At 39.3% G+C, this 12,447-nt stretch overlaps 1 protein-coding gene across 1 annotated transcript in view; it reads right to left on the bottom strand.

Moving 5' to 3' along the window:
• The window catches only part of tenm3 (teneurin transmembrane protein 3), a 275,510-nt gene that overhangs the window by 112,900 nt on the left and 150,163 nt on the right, over positions 1-12,447 (bottom strand).

The raw sequence follows: 12,447 nt of genomic DNA, 5'->3' as shown, positions 1-12,447 counted from the left end.
CCATACCTGTCAGAAAGCTGGGAGCATTCAGAGAGGCCTGTCATATTGAACATCAACCCCGCTTCTTGTCTTTTCTCAATGCTCATTTTGTAAACCTTTCCTCCTGAAAGAGGCTTTACAAAAGGAAGGCCTGAGTCGCTCAATGGGGAACGTCCATCACCGTCCATCAATGTCTCTTTGCTGCGTCGGCTCACAATGGCGGAGTCGGGTGAAGGGGGTGCGATGTAGTTGGACAGGAGTTGCGTGTTGTAGGAAGGAAGAGAAGTGAATGGCTAAATGGGGTCTAATAGAGCTGTGTCCTGTGAGAGGCAGAAAGCCAAAGGAGGACTGAGCTTTTGAGATGGGCTGTCGGTGGTATATCCACAGTGGGATATTCATAAGGGTAATGAGACCGTTTATTTACGTGAAAACCTTGTGTGGCTGAAATGGGTGTGAGGAAGAGAGAGTTTGGTTCTTTCAGCTACGATGGAAGATAGGAAACAGAGGAAAGGACAAAGTGGTGTTCCCAGGGGTCTGTGATTAAGGAGAGTGGTATCGTCTCTGATATCTAGAGCACGTCTGGGCCGAGGCTAAACTCACTGTAGATGTAGCTGGCCACCAGCTCCACTGCCCTAGATTACAAAACACACACTTGACTTAAAAAATTATTTCAGCCAAATATGAAAATGTGACCATCATGTATCCACCCTCATGTCATTCCAAACCTATCTGACTTTCTACTGTGAAGCACAAATGAATTTTTTTTTTTTTTTAAATAAAGTGCTGTTTATTGTTTTCCAGATAATAAAACACCAGGAGAGTCTCATAAAAAATATCCATATGATTCATGCACTATATTCCAACTCTTCTGAAGTCATACAATAGCTTTGTGTGATAAAAAGACCAAAATACATTGTTAAAAGTTATTTTCCATTGATAATCTTCATCTTCAGTGGACTGTGACTAGATTAAACGAATCATTCAGACCGTTTTTGTGAACTAAAAAGTTTCATTAAAAAAGTTAATCACGATTTGGACATCACTTCTCCCATGACTTAAAGGTGCAGTAAGTGATTTCTGAGATACACTGTTGATATTTAAAATCAACTCAAACAAACACACCCCTCCCTTCATTGCTCTGCCCCCAAAATGCACAAACACACAATGCAAGAGTGTCTCTTTATCATAGATGTAAAAATAAAGTGAAGATGAAGAACAAACAACAAGGAAGAACCAAAAAATGAACATACAGTACACAAGAGTATATACAAGCAAGAGTTTGTTGTTAGTTGCCAGTAGCACACCAGCTCCAGACAAACAATGACACTCAAAACTGTCCTGTTTCAGTAGCTAAAATTACAACAACACCATTAGCAAAACCAATGTTACCCACAAATGGAGCAGAAACAATGTAACCTTGCCATTTTCAGGCCTTCCTGCTTAGGTCTCTCCAGCGCTGGAAAGCTTTTATAGTAGCCTATTAACGCAGGTTCTAAAGTTCATACCTGATCATAACCCTTATTTTTCCAGCAATATTCCTTTTCTCTTTTGTAATGTCTCTCAGCCATCTCTCTTTCTACAGTCTTTCTTTAAACCTATCTCTTGCTCACTCTCTCTTCTCCCCCATCATGAGTGTATACGCCTCCTACTGCTGATTGTCTACAAGAGTGTTGTGGTGCTTGGTCTGATCCACTTTCAACAGCGCTTCTCAGAAATTGCTTACTGCACCTTTAAATTTAGGTCTGTTCTTCTCTTAAATATATTGTATGGTTTCAGAAGACTTGGAATTCAGCACACAAGTCAAATGAAACATGGGTTTTGTAAACACAGGAGAGTGTGTGAGTAAATTATGACAGCATTTTTAGTGAACTATCCATTTAACAAACATGTCATGAGAGAGGGATAGAGAGGTTTTTGAAGGTTTGGAGCTCCCGGACATGCAGAGTTGTGCATTTTCATGGACTGATGATTGAAAAATTTGAAGAAATGAAGACTGAGACATCATGTCAGATGTATTTTGAGTTCTTCTCACTCATTCCCTCTGGAAGGCGTCTGATGTGAGAACATCACTTTTTTTGAAATGAAGAAATGAGAAGTTCAGTGTTACTTTATTTTGTTGCAGCATGTCTGGCATTATGATAAGTGGGATTACTCGCTTTCCTAACTGAAAGGCCTGTAAAATGTCAGCTCTCTATCGTCAATATGTGTCAAGATGCTAAATTGACATTTCAAAAGCGCACCAGTCGTTGAAAGCTAAAGCTGTCATTCGGGGGGCTTGACAGGAATGGAAGGAAAGGTTATTTGTCAACAATGTGGCGGCCTGTCATGTTTCACCTTGCAGAACTTCTCTCTATTTCATTGGCGGGGGGATTAATGCAGACCGCAGTGGGGAGTGGGTGGCCATGCTAAAAGCTGAGTGACATATCAAACTCTCAACTTCCCCACAGATAAACACATTACACAAAGATGATTCGCATCACTGGAACACAATGCAGCCAGACAGACAATGTCAAGGCTTCCCTCAGATGCGCAGATCACAGACGTCACATCTAATGATGTCACAACAGGATAGATGACAGAACTGGTGGACAATGTGGAAGTTTCTTAAAAAAAAAAAAAAAGACTAACAGAAGCATCATGCCCCCTCAGATTTTTGAACAGAGTGTTTTTTTTTATTATTATTAAACTCAAAGGGCCCTATTTTAACGATCTAAGCACATGGTCTGAAGCGCATGGCGCAGGTGCACTTAGGGTGTGTCCGAATCCATTTTTGCTAGTTTAACGATGGAAACATGGTCCAAAAGAGTTGTGCCTAGTCTCTTAATGAGTCATGGGTGTGTTTTGGGCGTAATGTGCAATAAACCAGAGTGTCATCTCCCATTCCCTTTAAAAGACAGGTTTTCTGCTGCGCGTCCATGTGTGTGTAATAAGCAGAGTGTTCATGCGTTGTACAACCGCCTATAGGTTGTTATTTAAAGGGCTACTAACGCGCCCTTTAAATAACAAATATATATATATATATATTTAAAAATACTGTGCCATTAGACCAGGTTCTTGTTGGTCAATGGCGCAGCTGTTTTCAGTTGCCTCAAAATAGCAACATGCCAACAATGCACCTGAACACATCTCGTTTTCAGACCATGGGTGAACAAATGGCTGCGAGTGCATTTGCTATTTAAACAACGTGAAAATGATAACTGTGTCGGGCTGAAACTAGCAAAAAACACTTGCATCGCACCTGGAAACGCTTTGCGCCAGATGTATGATAGGGTCCAAAGTACTGTAAATATTACTTAGTACTCTTATTACTGGTAAAATGTGTTCACATATATACATATAATACAAATTTAATATCATTTGCTTTAAACTAAAAATGTATCTACTATCATCACCTACTATTATGCACTAGACTAAGTTGTTTAAATAAAATTAAATAAAACATAAAATAAATCATGTTTCATCACGTCTAGCACACCAAGTGAGCAAGGAATACCATGGTGCCCCCAAAAAAAGGTAAAAAAAATAAAATAAAAAAAGGATTTAAGCTAAGAACAAATCGGTGCATACAAGCATATTTTTAATGCAACAAAAGAAAACAAACTTGATCTGTCATGTGTTGAACAAAACTCTTTGAGAAGCATGTTTATATCTGAGGAGCATGATTGCTAGTGGTGAGAGTGATTGTGAAGGACAATAAACAGAGAGCAGGATTCACATTAAAAGCTTTCACATTCACATTAAAAGCTTGCTGCTGAATACAAATGTAAAGAAAAGAAAAACAGCTTTGCTTGATTAGCTAAAATCCAGAGCTAAACTACAGAGGCTAAAATCAGTGTTTTCCTCTATAAAGGAGAGATCAAGCCTTTGCCACTATATGCAGGCCTTGTCTCTTTGTATTGGATCTGGACCGGACACCACATCCTCTGATCAATGACCCAGACCAGAATTGAAAATGCCTCTTTTGTGAAGCGTCTATAGTTGACAGGTGCGAGTGTATGTGTGCGGCCGGGTGACTGGAGTGGGGATGTTTGGGGGGAGGGGATGTCCGATATGGGTGCATTGAAGAGAAGACATCCATTCTTCAAAAAAGGAGGTGGGGAAAAAAGAAAAGGTGGGTGATTCAAGGTCTCTCCTGCTGTCTTTTCCTATTTTGCCACCGCCAGTGCGGGCTTCTGGCCTCTAACAGCCAATTTAGCATCAACCCCCAACAGAGAACAGCCATTACCAAAGAGTAATGAACAGAGGCAGAAAGGACAGCTCACCACTCGACTCACTCTGCAAAATTTCGACCAGTCTGTGGCACTGTGGGAGATATGTGGGCTCCCACCATCAAAGAAAGGCAGACGGTGGCTTTGAACGGTTATTAATGGCGGCATGTCTGAGGTAAAGTAGAGGCCCCTCATTTTGGGCGGCACTGCTGAAATTGTAGGTCAAACAAATGGAAAAGAGGAAGCTGAGTTCCCCGTTCCTGCTCGCCAAGGATCAGCGCTCGTCAAACATTCGGACAGTGTGCTATTTATAAAAGATAAATATCAGCAGGTTGTGACATTTATCTGCCTGGCTGTCTATGATTTTCTGGGGGACAAAGTGGTTTTTAAATATTGACAAACTCAAGGGCAAATCATTACTGGAGATCAATCGAACCTCTAGCCTGCGTGACACACCAGAAAACAGGGAAAAAAAGAGTATTATGTGAAAATGAACGGAAAGCGAGGGAGAGGGAAACAAAGAAAAGTAATTACACCATTCAGAAGGTTGTAAATTTCTCAAACTGTCAAAGTGCGTGTTGGTAGTGAAAGGCAATTTAAGATGTACCAACAAAGTGGAGGGAGTCTGACATTAATCCTCAGCCTCAGAGCTGAATTGTAGGTTCATAATTTGGCGTAATTCAGAGTAATTGCTGTGGGGTTTGGAGGGATATTATTTCTTTTTTCCACTTTGATGAGTCCCCTGATATTACCACTTGGAGGTGAATTAAAGTGCAAGGTTGTATTTCCGAGGCAATAACGCATGAGTTGCAGTGCTATATGATGTTGTATGCAACATTAAATTGAATGCAGAGCTGTGATAAACAGCTTCCAATTGGAGATGAGAAAAATCACAGGAAACGCATTTAAAAAGTGTTATCCTTTCAACAACCTTTGGCCTATATTGTCTTCTGTGTGCCAAAGCTGGGTTGGAACATGTTTGTGGAATATTTTTCCTGTAGTATCCTTCTTTTCTGCACTAATTCAACAGGTTTTGCTTGGCTCCCCCTGACCAGCAGGAAGCTTATGCATATCCACGACGAGTACGCTCAAGGTTAGGGGTTTGCTCAGGCAGGGTGATCATTTACAAGCTGATGGGCAAGCTAATCGCTAACTGTGCCAGGTGCCGGACAACCCATTACCTTGTTTGACATCGACAGCTCTCAGGAAGAATGAGCTTTATTTAAAAAGCTGATGACGAAACGTTTTGGGTGGTAATGTATTTTTAATGAGCAGGTGAGAATGAATGTTTGCTGCAGCAGACGGGTGCCAAGCAACACAAACACACAGACTGATGTGCAGACACACACACACCACACACACATGCCTTTTAATGAGGCGAGCAGGGTTGAGTGTTACACTGAACTGTAACTGACATACAGTTGCGCTCCCAATTACATTCTAACCCGTGCAAGGGGAGTGGAAGCTCTTCCTACCAGCCCAATGAAGTAAATGTTACACAGAGAGAGGCAGAGAGACAGGCAGAGATACTTATTATTGGTGTAAAAATGACTCCATGCAACCTTGGTGCAACCACACAGAGACCTCCAGCAAGACAATACACAAGGTTCCTTTCAGAATGAAACACAATATTAATCTTTAACACTTAAATCCATTATAAATAACCCAATGTCAAATCACACAAGTTGCATCACATTTGGGAGTGATGGAAGAAACTTCAAGAATGCACACAAGATGTGCTTTGCAGCAGCTTTTCAAACTGTATATATTTGGAAACACTTAAACTTTTTTAGATGATTCTTCATGTACATTATACATTTAGAATCATAGCAAAGTGAACAAAACAAACTTTTATGTAGAATTTATACACAGAAATTTCTCATGTACAATACCGCTCAAAAGTTTGGAATAATTTTAATAATAATAAATAAAATAATAATATAATTCATAATATAATTTGTAATAATTAATAAAGAAATATTTTTTTCAGCAAGGACGCATAAACTTTTATATTTATTTAATATTTTAATATTTATTTTGTTTCAAATACAGTAGATGGTGTTCATTGAACTTTCTATTCATCAAATAATCCTGAAAAGATTTATCACGGTTTCCAAAAAAATATTAAGCGGCAAAAAGTATTTTCATCATTGATAAAAGTAAGAACCATTATTAAAGGTGCAGTAAGTGATTTCCAAGAAACGCTGTTGATATTTGAAATCACCAAAACAAACACGCCCCTACCCAAAACGATCACACCCTTATCTTTATAGCTCCGCCCCCAAATTCACAAACACACTACGCAACACAGGCACCTCCCCCCAATGAGTGTATACGTCCCTTACTGCTGATTGGCTACAAGTGTGTTTTGGTGCTCGGGTCTGATCCACTTTTTTAACAGCTTTTCTCAGAAATTGCTTACTGCACCTTTAATAATTGAGCACCAATAATAACCAAATCAGCATATTAGAATGATTTGACACTGAAGACTGGAGTCATGGCTGTCTAAATTACACCAAACGTTTGTATGTGCAAAAATTTGCTCATGCGCACATAAATTTCAAACATTTTTGTGTACATGTAATTTTAGGCTTAAATAAATTTCACGTATAGTCTTATATTTGTCTGAAACTATTTTTCTTTCTTTTTTTTTTTTTAATGTGTGAAGCACTATGCTGTACAATGCAAAGTCTTGGCTTTCTGAATAAATCTCCTCCTAGACCAAACAGCTCCCAGAATCTATTTTCAGAGGTGTTATTCTAGCCCTAACCTAACCTCTTTCCAGAAAAAAACACTGTTTGTGAGAACGATGCTTCTGATCTGCATCCAACCCTGATTCATCAACTTTTACAACCCCAATGGACCGTTACTGCCCCCCATCTGGAGCTGGATCATAGTGAATGCTCTCATGTTCATTCTCTAGCAGGCCCTGATGTGGTCGTCTAATTTAAACTGAGACCCATACACCAGTTTTCTCCCCCTGTTCACTGAGAAAACATGGAGGAAATGAAGAGAATGGAAGTTAGAAGCAAGAAAGCGAAAAACAGTAGGAACTTAAGCAACCCGCGTGGCTGAGTGAGCAAGGCACAGGAGTCGGAGGCTTTCGTCGGCCCCGGTAAACGTTATTGGAGTTCCTGTGCTATAAAATCGCTGCTTTCATGCCCACTGCACCTGACAATAGCAATCGGTGCGTGAGAGAAGAGGAGCCCGACAGGACTGGTGACCCGAGGCTCAGTTTGAGAGAGTCTGCACCATGGTGCACTGGCAGCTTCAGCAGGCCTCCCGGCTGGCTAATTGACAACAAGAGTCCATGTTGGATGGGTTACGCAGGCGGAGGGTAATCGCTTTCGACGGACATAGCTCTTGTTCGCTGTCTGTCTGTCTATCTTACTGAAGCTTATTCTGTATTTCGAGCGGGTCTTGATCCGATAACAACAGAATAGGGCGTTCTCATTCTAGGCCTTTTTTTTTTTATCTTTATGGTAACACTTTACAATAAGGTCTCATTTGTTAACATTAGTTAATGTACTAACTAACATGAACTAACAATGACCAATACATTTGTTATAGTATTTATTAATCTTTGTTTATGTTAGTTAATAAAATACAGTCATTCATTACTTGTACATGTTAGTTCACGGTGCATTAACTAATGTTAATAAATGCAACTTTTGATTTTAATATTGTGTTAGTAAATGTTGAAATTAATAAATGCTGTAGAAGTATTGTTCATTCTTAGTTCATGTTAACTAATGTAGTTAACTAATGTTAAATAATGAAACTAATGTAAAGTGCATAGCACATATGCAGATGAATAGATACTCTCAGAGAGCAATGCTTTTTTTTTATGCATATAAAAAGGCTTTAACATTTTGTCTTTCCACTCATATCTATTATCATATTTGAAAACACTTGATCTTCTTAATATTTGTGTGGAAACCCTACATTTTTTCTGAATTCTTTGATGAATAAAAAGTTCAAAAGAACAGCATTTATTTGAAATAGAAAATTTTGTAACATTATAAATGTCTTTACTGTCACCTTTGATCAGTTTAATGTGCCCTTTTTGAATAAATCTTGCTGAATATTTAAATAAATAAATAAGTCGGACTGACCCCAAACTTTTGAATGGTAGTGTATACTTATTAAATTAAAAACAAATTATAAAAATCAATCAATGATCAATGAAATGACTATGGGTAAATAGCCCCTTAAATCCAATACATAATGAATTAATTTTGTGATCCATGTCCCTGTATTTATATGTATAATATAACAAATTATTAAATACAATTTGATCGATCAAGATGCATGAAGTGGATTTAATCATTTAGCAGACGCTTTTATCCAAAGTGACATACAAACGAGGAGAACAATAGAAGCAATCAAATCAACAACATGTAAATGCTGTGAAAAGTCCCAGTTAGTTTTTTTTTACATAAAAAATTAAATAAATAGATAGATTAGAAATATAATAGAACAGTAAGTGTTAGTATTAACAGGTCAAGTGTTGACGTAAAAGATGCATCTTTAACCATTTCTTGAAATAGCTGAGATTACGTCACTTTAAATAAATAAATAAATAATTAAATAAATGAATATCATTGCTCCAACTCGATTTACCCCTTCCTCCATCCCTCCCTCTCCTCTGTCTCCTCCTTTCCTGTTCCTGTTCTGCCTGAGTTCATGTCTGTAATATGGAGGGCTGTAGACAGGAGCCTGTGCACTGACCTGCTGTCTACTCTCAGACTATTAAAACCTCTGAGGATGTGCACTGGAGCCTTTTTTCAACCTGTCCCACCCTCTCTCTACCCTCATTCCAGTTTGATCTGCTAAGTGGGCCGGGCACCCCTGCGTCTCGGCAACGATCAGCAACAGCACCTCCACTCATTACAAATATTGATGATCACTTCAAATGATGAGATGTCAGTGCTTGGAGTGCTTCCTGATCCCCACTTGACAGCCACACGCGAGTCGGCCTAAAAGACTTACTGGCGGTAAGCGTGGAGTTTCCTAGTCAAGCCTGCATCACTGTGAATCCAGATGGTTATCGAGAAAGCCCCTCACTTCAGATAAAAGCTCATCCATTATGAGCAGCCTGACACTGATCCACTTTTTTTTCTTCTTTTAACTGGAGCTGCTTTTGATTAGGGCCTGGATCACATCGTATAGATCAATAGAAGGTGAGTTTTCTTTAAAAGCAGCATACTGTAAACATCTGGACATGTGTGGTCCTGTTTGAGTCTGTCAACCTTCCTGATGTCACTGCATGGAGACATAAAGTCCTATATCCTATAAAGTGTTCTTAAAACAACATACTTTCCTTATGCGCTGTAGAATATAGGAATTATGCAGAGAAGAGCCCCTAAATTTAATTTGCCACGCTATTCCCCTGAATAAACAATGGTGAAGTAACTCCGTGCATTCCCCTCATAAAGCAAATCTAATCATCCCCATTATGGATAAATACTAGGCCAAATGAAATGTTTCTGTTTAAGGCAGGCTTTTAGAGGTAAAAATACATCAACACCAATGTCAACAACACAGAGTGAAGAAAGTGGATCTTGACAGGTCTGCTGCTGATATTGCAGGTTGATTTAGGTGAATGGCAGCTTAAATATAAGATTCGTTTTGGATTGTGTGGAGCACAACTGTAAAATCATTCATTTATAAGTTTCAAATGTGCTTATAAGTTTGTAACGTTTTAAAGCCAATGTCTCACTAGCCGACTTGAAACTAATCGATTTTAGTCTGGGTTTTGCTGAAACTGCTTCTGTCACTCGATGAAGAATGGAAAAGGAGTGACAGACAAAATGAATGTCTGTGACATTTCTATCCAATTCACTGTCACATGAAGTTTGAAGGAATAACAGCACAAACATGTATATATATATATGGCCCTGTTCCCACCTGGTATTAAGATGCGTTTTGGTCGATGGACGAGGCTAAATACAGGTGTAAATAGGGTGTAAAACGTTTTGAGTTTGTCCACTTTCGACCACTTCCAGAGGTAGTCTAAAACGCATTTGACAAGATTGTTTTCATAGTGGAAACGTTCATGTGTTCAAACAGCCACTAAAGACGCCTACTCTCCGCCAATACTGAGTTAATGGGAAACATTATGGGAAGCGCGCTAGCCAGACGAGATTTAAACTTTGTCAGCTGGAGACCCAAGTTTGGTGAAGACGAAAAACATACCAAGCACAATGTTCTCTCACCATTCCTGATTTCTAACACACACTCATAGTGTTCGGCATTGTCTTGTCATAACAAAAGCTGATGCTCTCCGTATGTTTTTCTGTCATCTCTGGGCGCATTCATATGCTTATTTTGTCCATTAGATTGAAAGATCTGAAAAAAAAAAAAAAAAAAAACATGTACCCACCCATAGACCCTCCTCTCAAAGAAATCAGGACAGAGACGGATTCAAATACCAGGTGTAAAAGGGGTATGTGTCCCACTCGTCCATTTGTGATCCGATCGACCAATATGCACCTTAAAGGATTAGTTCACTTTCAAATTAAAATTAGCCCAAGCTTTACTCACCCTCAAGCCATCCTAGGTGTATATGACTTTCTTCTTTCTGATAAACATAATCGAAGGAATATTAATAAATATTCTGACGCATCTGAGCTTTATAATGGCAGTGAACGGGACCCACGAGGATGAGCTGAAGAAAAAGCTTCCATCCACATCCATCCATTATAAACGTGTACTCCACACGGCTCCGGGGGGTTAATAAAGGCCTTCTGAAGCGAAGCGATGCATTTGTATAAAAAATTATCCACATTTAAACAAGTTATGAAGTCAAATATCTAGCTTCCGCCAGACAGCCTTCCGAATTCAAATTACGGAAAAACGGAACTGGCGCCGCGTTAGTTCCGTAAGTTGAATAGGGAAGGTGTAGGACATACAGCATAAGCTTTTTGAAGAATACGGAAGGTGGTCTGGCGGAAGCACTTGCAAGGCAAGCATTTGTATTTATAAAGCATATACATTTTTATTTTTTTTAGAAAATGACCAATCGTTTTGCTAGATAAGATCCTTATTCCTCGTCTGGTATCGTTTAAAGCCCTTTGAAGCTGCACTGAAACTGTAATTTTGACCTTCAGCCGTTTGGGGTCCGTTGAAGTCCACTATAAGGAGAATAATCCTGGAATGTTTTCATCAAAAACCTTAATTTCTTTTCGACTGAAAAAAAAAAAGACATAAACATCTTGGATGACATGGGGGTGAGTAAATTATCAGGAAATTTTAATTTGAAAGTGAACTAATCCTTTAATGCCAGGTAGAAACAGGGCCTACAATAGACTTAGAATTAGAATAAAATGAATAGAGTAAATGCTCGGTTACAATGCATACCAACTCAGCGTTTGTGAGATGTGGCTTTGTGAGGAATACTTCTGGATCAGATCAGAGCAGGACAGTGTCACATTAGATTTTCATTGAGAGAAGAGGCTCATTGGTCACTACCAAGGCCGCATCTGACTGCCTTTGATACTTTTTAAACTTGCTAGATGTTTTCAGAGGGTCGGCAGGGAGTTTGGTTGCTGGGGCTGTTAACACTCGCCCGCTGAGAGACGCGGCAGCGCTTATAGACTCCCTCTGATTCTCCAATGACTATGTAAATGAAGCGTACGCATGAAAAATCGGCTAGTGGGACGCTGGCTTAAGATGATGTTGATGACAGCTGGAGCTCCTAAGGCTCTCAAACAAAGACACAGAGGTCATGGTGCATGAGGACAGGAACACACCAGCAGAGTGTTTGTTTGTGTTAGTGCCTGGAAAGACACAAGATGAAAACAATAACAGGAGGAGGCTCAAAGCATAGCTGCTGGAGAGATGGGAAGAGAACACATAAAACAGAATGCGCTCCGAGTAAAAGCACACACGTTCTATTCTCGGCTTATTTTTTTAAAGGGATAGTTCACCCAGGAATAAAAATTTTATCATAATATATCTTTAAAAGCCCACATGACTTTCTAGCGCAATGTCCAAGCTGTGATGTTGACTAAAGCTGTCAAGATTTTCAGTGATAGCTTCTCTATCTATTTTATGACTTCAGAAGACTTGGAATATAGTGGACAAATCACATGGGCTACTTTTATGGAATATTTATGGTGCTTTTTTGATGCTCAAAAGGATCTGGTCCCCATTTACTTTCACTGTATGGAAGAAAGCAGTGTGAACATTCTTCCAAAATTCTGCTTTTTTGTTCTACGGAAGAAAGAAAGCCATACTTACAGGTTTGGAATGACAT

Source organism: Ctenopharyngodon idella, chromosome 1, assembly GCF_019924925.1.
Source record: "Ctenopharyngodon idella isolate HZGC_01 chromosome 1, HZGC01, whole genome shotgun sequence".
In the NCBI taxonomy this organism is placed as follows: Eukaryota; Metazoa; Chordata; class Actinopteri; order Cypriniformes; family Xenocyprididae; genus Ctenopharyngodon; species Ctenopharyngodon idella.
The sequence above is the reverse complement of the archived record's forward strand: the minus strand, read 5'-3'. Positions and strand labels throughout refer to the sequence as shown.